Here is an 11823-nt window from a genome sequence, read left to right as displayed (position 1 = left end):
TTTTTTTGTCCAGCTTCTCTTTCCCTGCATTGATTCTAACTATATTTCTTTCTCCCTTTCCTTTGCTTCTTGCCTTTTTTAACTGCTTGAAGTGTTTTGTACACCATCCATTGTTTCATCTCCTTTTGGGCCAAGGGTATTATTTTTCTGCATTCCTCTTTTACTGTGTCCCTGACTTCTATCCATCGTTCATCTGGTTGTCGATCCACTAGGCTTAAAAATCTATTTCTCACACTTTCTTTAAATTCTCTTGGGATGTTCTTTAGATCATCTTTTGGCAACGTGATAGATCTGGAACGTTTCTTCAGCTTTATTCTAATTTTGGATATTCATGGTCTGAGACTCTCAGGCCAAGGGCCAAATTCAATTTCACAGATATTCCTGGAGGCCACATGCTAGTGGTTGGTGGGGCCAAAGACAATGGAGCAGGAACCAAAGTACCAGCATATTTTAGCTTCAAACTTTTACTTTCAGCAACTAAGCCTTAGGAGAGGATTTCAACCTCTTAGCATGGAATAAGAACCTGTACAAAACTGAGGCCTTGTCTTCATGAGACAAAAGGCTCATTTCTCCCCTGTTCTGTTTGAAGGATGCACATGTCTTGCAGACAAGATCTCAGAAACCAAGCCATGGTGTCATGAGGAAAAAGGCTTAACTCTTTCAGGAAACTGAAAGGATCAGGTCCTTAGGAGGACAGATTCAGCCCCAGAGCCTAAAGTTGATGTATAGCTTTATAGGTCAAAATGAACACTTTGAATTGAGCGCAGAGATGAATTAGGAACTAGCAAGGGGTCTCTCCTACCAATAAAGGGCCTGTACAGACAGGCCAAAATAAAGCTGCTTCGGGTCACTTTGTAGGTATGCTGTTTAAATGATGCATGTGTCCTAAGAGTCCAGAAGCTGTGCCAAAGCCATGCTCTAGTCCTTAGGACTGGAGAGTGGCTTTGGCATGGCTTCCAGCCTCTTAGGAAGCATCCAGCATTTAAACAGCATACCGCCAAAGTGACCCAAAGCAGCTTTATTTTGGCCTGTCTGTACAGGGCCGAAGTCTACGTTGTGGAAATGTGCACCTCTTCTCATAAAGTTAGAGAACACTTTTTTTTAATCAGCCACTGTTCCATGCAAAGCTTAAGTCCTGAAGCATTTCCTCATTTGCCTCTAAGCTTAACAGCTGGCTCAGTTTCAACTTTCCTTCCACCCAAAAAACATTTTCAGATTGAGACAGTTCTGCAGGTGTAGTCTTTGGCCCTGAGATATCATTTAGCCCTTGGAGAAAGCCCGCAGCAGTGTTATGATATGGGAACCTCTAACAAGCCTGCACAAGGATGAGCTGGAAGCCTGGCTTTTATCATCTCTGCTCAATAGAAGCAATATATCCCTTCATTCAAGGATCTCTCTCTTTCTCTCTCATGATGGATGCTCTCTTTGGGATGCTTTAAACAACCCAGAAAAATGTTGCTTAAAACATTTATGCCCTGCCCTATATATACGTTGGTAGCTTAGAGTAGAATGAATTTAAACAATTTAAGTGTTGAGCAATGACAATTCAAAATGGTAATTTAAATATTCTAAAAATCTAATAGATCAAAATCACATGGTAGCTAATGAAAGGCCCTCCCTCCATCCCAACTGCCATTGCTCTGGCCTCTGAGGAAGAGAAAAGCAGCCAGCATTTGCTGGATTTAATCCACTTCCCCACTGCCCCTACTTTTTTCTTTTCAGCCTTTTTGGCTGAGGGGCAAGGTATAACTGTTCTAGATAAATAAATAGTAACTTTGTAGGAGGCATCATTGTGTAGTGGCTTGGATGTTGGATTGGGAACCTGGAGACCAGGGTTCAAACCCCCACTCATTCACAGAAATCCACTGGGTGATCTTTGGCAAGCCACTCTCTCTCAGCCTCAGAGGAAGGCAAACTCTCTCCAAGAAAACCCTGCGATAGGTTCCCCTTAGAGTCACCATAATCTGGAAATGACTTGTAAGTGCACAACAACAACATGGTAGAAGCCATTGTAGAAGTGTTTGAGTGGGACCTTGGTAACCAGGGTTCAGATCCCCACTTAGCCATGGAAATCCACTGGGTGACCTTCAGCAAGTCCCATGCTCTCAGCTTTAGAGGATGGCAAACTCCTTCCAAAAAAAATCTTGCCAAGAACCCCTGCATAAGATGGAATTGACTTGAAGGCACACAACAACAATATTGTGCCACAGTAGCTACAAGTTCTGGGAGGCTCTTGATCAAGACTTCACTCTCCCAGAATGCGTCCCCTCAACTGAGCATGCTGATCCCCTGTCTCTTTTTTTTTGAGCCCAATAACCGAGAAAAGAGGAGAAACAAAAATGTAAGCAGGTTTCATTTCATTGTATCACCCTCTCATTCCTTGGAATGTGCAAATGAATGGGCAGCAATAGCAAAGAGTCTTTAGGTGCTGCTACTCTTTGAGCCTGTGAACTTTCTCATGCTCTTACAGCTCTGAAGCAGAGCTGCCTCAATCTCCAATAGGGACAGAGTCACAGCCTTCTACACAGGGACCTAGATCTTCTGGACAGTCTATAGGTCCCTGAGCTCAGGCTGTGTTCCTTCATGATATCAGACTTAGAATCCTAAGTCCTTTTTCATTTCTTTTTTGTCTCTTTCCATTGCTTTAAAGTTCCATTAAGAAGAATAAAATGAAAATCAAATAATGTCGCTTTCGTTGTATATTTTTACTTAGGCCTGTTACGACAGCCAAAATAAAGCTGCTTCGAGTCACAGTGGAGATATGGGGTTCAATGATGCATGCGTCCTAAGAGTCCAGAAGCCACACCAAAGCCATGCTCTGGAGCATGGCTTTGGGTGTGGGCTTCTGGACTCTTAGGACGCATGCATCATTGAAACCCCATATCTCCACTGTGACTCGAAGCAGCTTTATTTTGGCTGTCTGTAACAGGCCATAGAGACTTGGAAAACTCCAGATCAGTTTTCGAGGAGGATTTCTCCAGTAGGGTGAATGAGAATGGTGAAAAGAGACTGCTGATGTTACTAAGGAAAACGGGATGAAAATGAAAACATGGTCCGGATACAAACAATGCTTCCTTTTTTAGTGGAAAGTCCTATTGTTTGATTTAGAAAGTATTCAAGAAAAAAAGCTATTGAGAGAGGCATGCTGTTACCATCACACTGCTCCTTGGGAACTGTATTTCATGCACTCCTGCCTCTCCAGGAGAACCTATGTTTACCAACTGGAACCTGTCTTCTGCTATCAGAAAATAATCTCATGCTGATACAATGCACCATAACTGGGGCTGCCTACGCAGAGTTTAAAGAACGTAAGGCCCATGCTGGATGAGACCAAAGGGCCTATTTAATCCAGCATTCTGTTCACACGGTGCCCAACCAGTTGCAGATGGGAAGCTTGCACTCACGAGCAAGATCTTGAATAAATTCATGATAGTCCTACATTTAAACTTTCACAGCCGTTTCAAGCATGGGAATCAATATGGTGGGAAACTGATATGGAATTGGAAAAGATTCATCACCTCTCCATAGAGATTTTCCCATTTCTACCTGAATGCAAATGGAAAGCCGCAAAAGCGTATCCACCAAAGGGATCAGTTGGTTGAAGTGGGTTGTTGCTCTAGATTAACTCTCTGAATCACAACCCTGTGTGTAAACCATTCGAGGCTGAACTGAATGACAGAAATAATTACGTTTCTGCCCCATAGCACTCAGGGTGAACCCAGACTTGCCTTGGCTGATGAGTTGTGTCAGTGCTGCCAAGAGGGAAAGGTGTGCTGCTAGGTTGCTGCCAGACAAACAAGGTGAGCTAACCCCGCTGGTCTGTTCTAACACGTCCATTACCTGGTGGAAACACTGAGGCTATTGTTTTCTCAGGAGGAGAAGGAGCCCAGGTTCCTTCACAGGCATTTGTGAGTTACTCCCAAGCTCAGGGGGCATATGGCAGACTTGAAGTTTTACTTTGCCCTCTTTCCAATTTTGTAAGACAACTCATTAGGCGAAGGAGTTTCCCCCTTTGGGAGGTGAGTTATCATATAATAGCAATCTCTGAGTGTATCAGAAAGAAAGTAATCTGCAGTTGACAAAATAATTTTCCCTATCTGCAGAGTACCATGCATACCTATAGTAGGCTGTAAATCTTTGTTACAATAATTAGACCATATTCTTCTCATTTTGTGCTTGTATGTTCCTAGTGATCTCAGAATACTATGGCCTCAGGGTTGCACTATAACACCATCAGATTCTCAAGATGTGCTGCTGGCTTTTGAATGCCTAATTGTTTTAAGATTTGATTGTAATTTCCCTCCTTGTTTAAATCAGAGTGGAGAACAGTGAGGTCTCCAGATGGGTTAGATTACAACTCCAATCATCCCCTACTACTGGCTGTGGATTCTGAAAGCTGAAGGCCAAAACATATGGGAGGTCAATGGCTTTTCACGTTAGGGGCCTTTTCACACGACACAGTTGTGTAGTGCTATGATTCCATTTTAACTGCCATAGTTCCTTCACCTGCCGACCTTATTCTGGAGGATCCCCATGAATTTGAGGTCCATCTTGTATGGAACAATTTTCAGAGTGTGAAACAAGAAGAGCAAGGCAAGGCTGTAAAAATTATCCCTGTTGAATTCATGTTGATGCTTGATCAGAACACACTGAACGACGTGTGCGTTCTCATAGGTCTTCGATAATAATAAATAATATAAATAATCCATCTGGATCTCCACCAAAAGGTGACTGCAAAGAATCCAGCCCTGCTCAACGGCGCATCTGGTACTCGTACAAACAGGAACCGACAAAATGGCTTGACTGACACATTTTGCAACTCTACAGTTTCTATTTTTGAGTCTACTGAAACTCCTTGGTTTGAAAGAGAACTAACATTTGGAGCAGAATGCTTATTATTATTATTATTATTATTATTATTATTATTATTATTATTATCCATCTGTGATATACACTTGTAATCATTATATTAATAATGATTTAGTTAGTTCCTTGTCAGGTTTTGATACCACTTGTAGAACTATCCTGATCAAACAGTAACATTTAAAAACAGCCCCATGTTGAAAAGGAAAATGCTGCAGCTCTTCCCACTCTTTGGGGCCTAAATTCTGGACTATAACTACCAGCATCCCTGACTATGGCCCATGCTGGCTGGGAATTGTGTGGATTGATATCCAATGATATCCAATGACATCTAACATTGTAGGACTGGGAAAAGCTGGTGATAAAGAAAAAGTGCCACAAACAGCTAACAAAAACAGCAGAAATCAGTCCTTAAAGATGAAGCAGAATATGAGGACCTTAGTATGTTTTTGCAACTATGAGAAAATCTGATAAAAGTCGGGATATTTTGAATGGCTCACCTCCACTTAACTGGCTTTTTTAGTGTAATTGTGCTATTTTAAACATTTAAACCAAAAGCTACAAATTTTTTCAGCTATTCTCCATTTCATGAAAGTATAAAAGTATGCATTTAATTATGGCTAAGATAATAATCCCTGCATTATATAGCATTTCAAAGTGTTAAAAAGTGCTTTTCAATAGCTTTAATCACAACCCTGTAATTCTGCAGGCCAATAAACAGCCTACGCTGTAAGAGAGTATTGATTTCTTCCATCTCCTGCATTATGGGAACTGTAGTCCAGTGCATCTGGAGGACATTAGGTTGAAGAAGGTTAAGCTGACATAGACACTGTTCCAACACATAACACTGTAGATTGAAAATATCATTCCCTATGTCAGTCCAACCATTTCCCCTTTGAGGATCCAAAGTTCAGTTATGAAACAGGAGACGCCAAAGGAAATTCTCTCTCACAATCCATTATAGTGACAATTTCCCTGCAGCCCTTCCAGCAATTTTCTTTCTTTTTTCCTTCTTTCCCCTCCCTTCTTTCTCTTTTTATTCCATCTCCCACCCTGCTTGACTCCTCTCTATTTATTTTCCTTGCAATTTCATCGGGTCTCACCGTTAAGTGTCACTTCGTTTTTGTAGTTGTTGTGCAAAACTGTCATCGCAGGCACTTTATTTGTGAGATAATTCACTGACAAAACTATTTAAATGGCAAAAGAAAGAAGGGGGGTCGAGTTGGAGGGCTGTAAGAGGAAAAGGAATTTACTGCCTCAGGCCAATGGGAAGGCTAAGATCAACTGAAACGCAACCATGTGTACCATGAATTGAAGAATGCCATGAGGTTCATCACAGCTTCTTTTATAATTATCTTCACATATCAACCTGATTGTCACCCTGCCTGAGTTTGTGTTGGGTGTCAAGATTGCTTTTATAGCTTATAGCTTCGAGCAAGTATAAAAGATGTTTTTTTCCCCACTTTCCTTTCTTTCTTTTTTTAAAAAGGCAATAACCCAAACTTTCAGAATAAAAAGGTAATCATGCACCTGCTAATACGGCATATGATTTATCTAGGATCCATCTTGTTAAGACTTTGGATGTCTCTGGTAAAGCCTATGCTTCCACCTTACAAGCTGATTTGTATACTGTTTTCTATACTAAAAGGTGGAAAGTAAGGGAATGTCTCCATTGGCCACTTTTCCTCCATTCTCAAGGCAACCTGTCTCTGCAACACAGGGGCAAATCTCCAGTTCAGGTGTGGACAGTCTTACAATGTAATGCTAGTTCTGTACTGAGTCCACCCTTTCCCTCCCTTAAACTTGATAAAAATAAGGTCCTTTTTTGCTCTGGGTTTGCAGAAAAATCTAGAGCACTCCATAGTGGCCATTTACATGTGTTGCCCAATGCAAATGCCATGAGTAGCTCCCTTGGAGGTCACAAGGTGACCAGCCATGAAACTGACACCGAATGCCTCATTTCTGACATCTCAGGGAGTGACTTGCACTAATGGTGGCACAGCCGAATGACACAGCAGGACACATGTATAGTCGTCCCTCCCAATTTCCAGATTTGGAGTCTGTGGTCTCACCCATTCGTGGATGGCAACCAGGGAGGGACAAAATGGTGCCCATGTCCAAGGCACAAAGACAGTGGCACATGCAGGAGCACGCTGCTATTGAAATCAATGGTGTCTTGAATATCAGCGTTTTTTCTGGATTCATTGGGGGGGTGTCTGAAATGGATCCCCCTTGAATTGGGAGGGATGACTGTATAGATATCCACCCAGCATCCTATAGAAAGCAGATGTAATACAAGGAATCCAGGGCAGGTCAAGGGCTATAATACTCCAGGAGTAGCTCATAGTATTTTGGCAACTGTAGATGAGCCCTTAGAGGAATATGCAAAAAGCAGGATTGAAAAATGAAGGCAGAACTACCTGTTACAAAACTGAAAAGAAAGACGTTGCTTACACACACACACACAGAGAGAGAGAGAGAGAGAGAGAGAGAGAGAGAGAGCACTGTTATTTGTTTGCATCTTTAATCATTACCGCAGTCTTTCTTGTAAGAGTCCAATGAGTGGGATTTTACATGAAAACACATTATTTGCAAAAATCTAAAATCATGAACTTAAAATCATGAACTGCACATATCTAAAGTTACAAATATCTAAAATTGCAAACATTTATTGCAAAAATGTGATAAAAACAGTACAAACATGCCACATTCTGATGATAGTGGTGGCGGCAGTGGTGGCGGTGGCTGGAATCCCGTTACTTATGAAGCTAAATTGACAACCTTGTAACTGCTTCATAATCATATTTATGATCATGGTGCCATTGCCACAAATGCCCCCATCATTCATTTTAAAATGCAGGGAGTCTTCCCAAGTGATGGAGTTCTGTGGTGCTGGCAAGCAGGGGGCTGCAGGAGGACAAAGCCAGCCTCCTCCAGTAGTAAGCAATGGTGAGAGGAACAGAAGCAGGGACCCCTGTTTAAAACACACAAAGACAAATTAAACATGCACTTATTTCCTCATAGTTGCACAAACAGCTGGCCAAGCTCCTGAATCACACTGGCAGATCGTAACATTACCCCAGATATATATATAAAAAATCACTACTTGCATCTCATCCTCCATCCCTGCATGCTCAACTTACCTTTCTGTATTCTGACTGCTCCTGCAGTTTTGGACAGTAAATAGCTAGGACACTTTGGCGGTTGTTGCAGGAACACAAATGGCTGGCTTCCTGGCTGGCTCCCATCTTCCTCTGGCCACTGAAAGGCTGTGAAGATGGATATGAGGTCTCTTCTATCAAAGGGAATTCCTAAGTGGGGTGCCACCACTGTTCAAGCCCTGCTACATCTTGAAGTTCATTTGTTGAACCATCTCCCCAGTTTAACTTATCCAATAGAGTGATCTCATCCCAAGGTGCAGATTCTTGTACCTCCTGGCATATCCTAGGCCACTAACCAAGACAACAAATTATACATTAAAATGACAATGGGGGCTTCCATTGTGCAATGGGGCACATTGTACAACGGGATATGTTGTTCATAGGTACATATTGTGTGATGGGACACATCATGTATCTGGCTCATAATGCAATGTCCATATTACTGGGTTTGCTGTGCAATGGTCCTGACCATAGTATAACTACAAAGAATAGCACAATAGCATGCTCTTACACTATCTCAAGCTAGTTCACACCAATGTAACTTCCCAACAGGATGGCAGTCATAAGGTTAGGGTGGAATAGCTCCCCCTTTTTACAACATGGGATACAGTAAATAAAATGATCTGGAAGGAGTAATAATTGTTTCAGCAACAGCTCCAGACAATAACTTGGCAAAATAGAAAGGCAGACTTTCATCGTTACTATAGCCATGGTGCAAATGAGGTGTTTGTGTGTTTTAGACTGAAGTAGTAGCCTGCTAGTGAGGACATGATTGCCATGAGATTCATGTGAAAGGCTTCTTGCTTCAATAGACTGGTGTCCCATATCTTTTATTAAATGCCACTAATGTAAGGAGGGTCCAACTTGCTACATTTATCACCTAGTTGATGTCAGACAGTGTAATTGACTTGTTTGCAGACTGCACCAAAAAAAAACAACAAACCCTGGTTTTAGTGTAACAGAGCAGGACTCTTGCCTGCCTCGATTTCACACATTTTAGAGAGCAGAATGAAAAGCAATTGATAGGGAGAAAAGGCCTTTGGGGTCTCACCTTCCTCCATCAAGATAGTGTTTCTAAGGTATGTGAAGAAGCAAGGCTCCACGGAGGTTAATGGTGTCCATATAAATTGCTCAAATACCTTTACACAAATCTACCATGCAGGCAAGGGATTAAATTTAAATCTGACTGGATTAGCCAAGGAGCTTTGCACAGTGATTTAGAATTTCAAGGGGGGCGGAAACTAATACAAAATTGTCATTTTTGTCAACTTTACAGCACAATTTGATCCTCCACATATAATGATATGTAAGCCAGCATCCCCAGGATCAGGTGGAGAAAAAGCTTTCACTGGGGAAAATAGCAGTGGAATTTGTTGTATCACAATATTTTACAAGTTCGGAGATGAAAAACTGAGGGGTAGATAGAGCAGCCAAGGTAGGGCTGAGTTTGCCTGCTTGTTCTATGCTTTCTTGTCCATTGCCTTTCAAGCTCAACATCCATCTCTGTCTATTTCTTTTCTTTCTTTTGAAGAACCTAACATTTCACAACTATGGTTTCTACTTCCCTCGTGATGCTGTTTGTCTTTTCTCAAAGCCTTCTCAATAGGAGCTGAGGATTTCTGGAAAATCCACATCCCTGAAATAAATGCAATAAATCCCTGGAATATCTAAATCTTTTTAGCATGTCTTTAACTTAAAGGATAATGTTTTGCTAGACTTTTAAAGATGGGCTGAGATAGTGTTGCAGCTACAACAGGACAAGATAAATATATCTCACTGAAGGAAGAGTGAATTCTTCTATAGTGTTTAATATAGCAGTGAGACATTGATCCTTAGGATTAAAATTTGGGATGTTATGAACATGAGTGAATTTTCATCCAGGAAATACTGCAGGTTCAAACCCCGCTCAGTCATAGAAACTTACTGTGTGAGCTTGGGCAAGTCACACTCTCTCAGCCCCAGAAAAAGACAAAGGCATGTCCCCCTCTGAACAAATGTTGCCAAGAAAATCCTGTCACCATAAGGTCGCCATTAGCCAGAAATGACTTGAAGGTACACAACAACAACAATAAATACAAACAGAACACTGACCTGTGGTTTTAGATCAAAATGTAAGTTCATTAGCAGTGGCTAAACCATCTTTTGGTCTGCCCCTACCAATACAATCTGAAGCTCTCCTAGGGAGAAAAGTCCCTTCATTGGACTACAACTCCAAGAACCCCCCCCCCCCCCCCGACAGCTTATGCCTGGGACCTTAAGATAAAAAAAATGGGGGGAAGGCTTTGAGGGAGCCTTAGTGTTTTGAAGAACATAATCTGGATATCACTGTGCCTTTTGGATTCAATAGAATGCATTTCTGTCAGGTGATTCCACAAAACAGGAGGGTGAATGTGGAGGAAAAGACAAATTCTGCAATCTATATTCATACCATGCTCATTCCTCCCAGAAAACCCCATGCCAACCTCCTCCCATCCATTTCAGCATTCTGCGACCTCTATTTATAAAAGCAAAATTGCTCAGCAAGGCATGCTGGGTAGTGACACACACGCTATTGCCAAGGCAGGATTAGGCTAACTGCATTACAGCAATACCAAGGCTTGCCAGTTGGGAACATTTGTGCATGTGGAGTGCCATTTCTTGAAAGGCCAGCAACTGCCTCACTGATCAGAGTTGGCACACTCTGATGCTATTGTTAAATATCTGGAGCTGGATCCAGATTTAGAGCAGGCTCATCACTAATGCAAGGTCCATTTCTTTCAGGGGGTCTGCCTCTTAGTGTGAGTGAATCTGGATCTAATCCTTAAAACAGATTTAATTTTTGCTAGGTCAAAGTACAATTGAAAGCCAGTGTGTGTTGGACTGTGACTCTGAAGACCAGGGATCGATTCCCAGCTCAGCCTTGAAACCCACAGGGTAGCCCTGGGCAAGTCACATTCTCTCAGCCCCCGATACTGCACTTGATCTTAGCCAAAAGGCTGAGAGGCGATTCTCTCAGACTCAGGGGAAGACAATCCTCTAAAGAAATCTTGTCAAGAAAACCCTGTTACAGGTTTGCCTTAGAGTTGTCGTAAGTCAGAAATGACTTGAAGGCAACAACAAGCAACAAAAGTACAATGAATACCATTCTCTCCCAATTTCATAGTATACACAAGATGTTCACCATTCTTAGGCATTCAGAAGGACTCAGTGGGAGGCTGGCAGCAGCCCCCATTTGTACTTCATGCAAGATGTCTAGGAAAATTGGTTGGAATCCTATTGAGGACTTAGGTTGTTGTAAGTGCGCTGATGTCTGTTTGAATTAGAATCAGGCAGTTGCATAACATTGATATCCAGTAGAAGGCTGCTCTTTTATTACGTAGCAGAGTAAGCAAAGTACCCAATGCACATTGGGCACCAATATTCATTGGGCACCCTGGTTGCTATTCCGTTATGCATTTTCACAATTCAACAAAGGGATTTCTTAGTGCTTCTGTTGCATAGGTATGTAATGTAACAGGTCATACAGAATTCTGGCCATGAATTTCATGCGCTTTAAATTAATTTCCCCCCAACAGGACTTTTAAGACTGCATCTTATACATCCTTACATGATGAGAGGGGGTCCTGGGTACCAGGAGTGATTGCCAGAATGCATAAAATGATGTTTCAAGGTGTATTTACATAGCTTCCAACATTTCTGAGATGAAACCTGGGGCACGTGTGGCCTAGAGACATTAGATTGTGGTCAAGACTGCACAATTATTAATGAGGAAGAAGCAAGGAACATCTCCAAGCTCAGAGTAAAATAATGGTATTAGTCA

Source organism: Sceloporus undulatus, chromosome 6 (genome assembly GCF_019175285.1).
Source record: "Sceloporus undulatus isolate JIND9_A2432 ecotype Alabama chromosome 6, SceUnd_v1.1, whole genome shotgun sequence".
In the NCBI taxonomy this organism is placed as follows: Eukaryota; Metazoa; Chordata; class Lepidosauria; order Squamata; family Phrynosomatidae; genus Sceloporus; species Sceloporus undulatus.
This window is presented reverse-complemented; position numbering follows the sequence as displayed.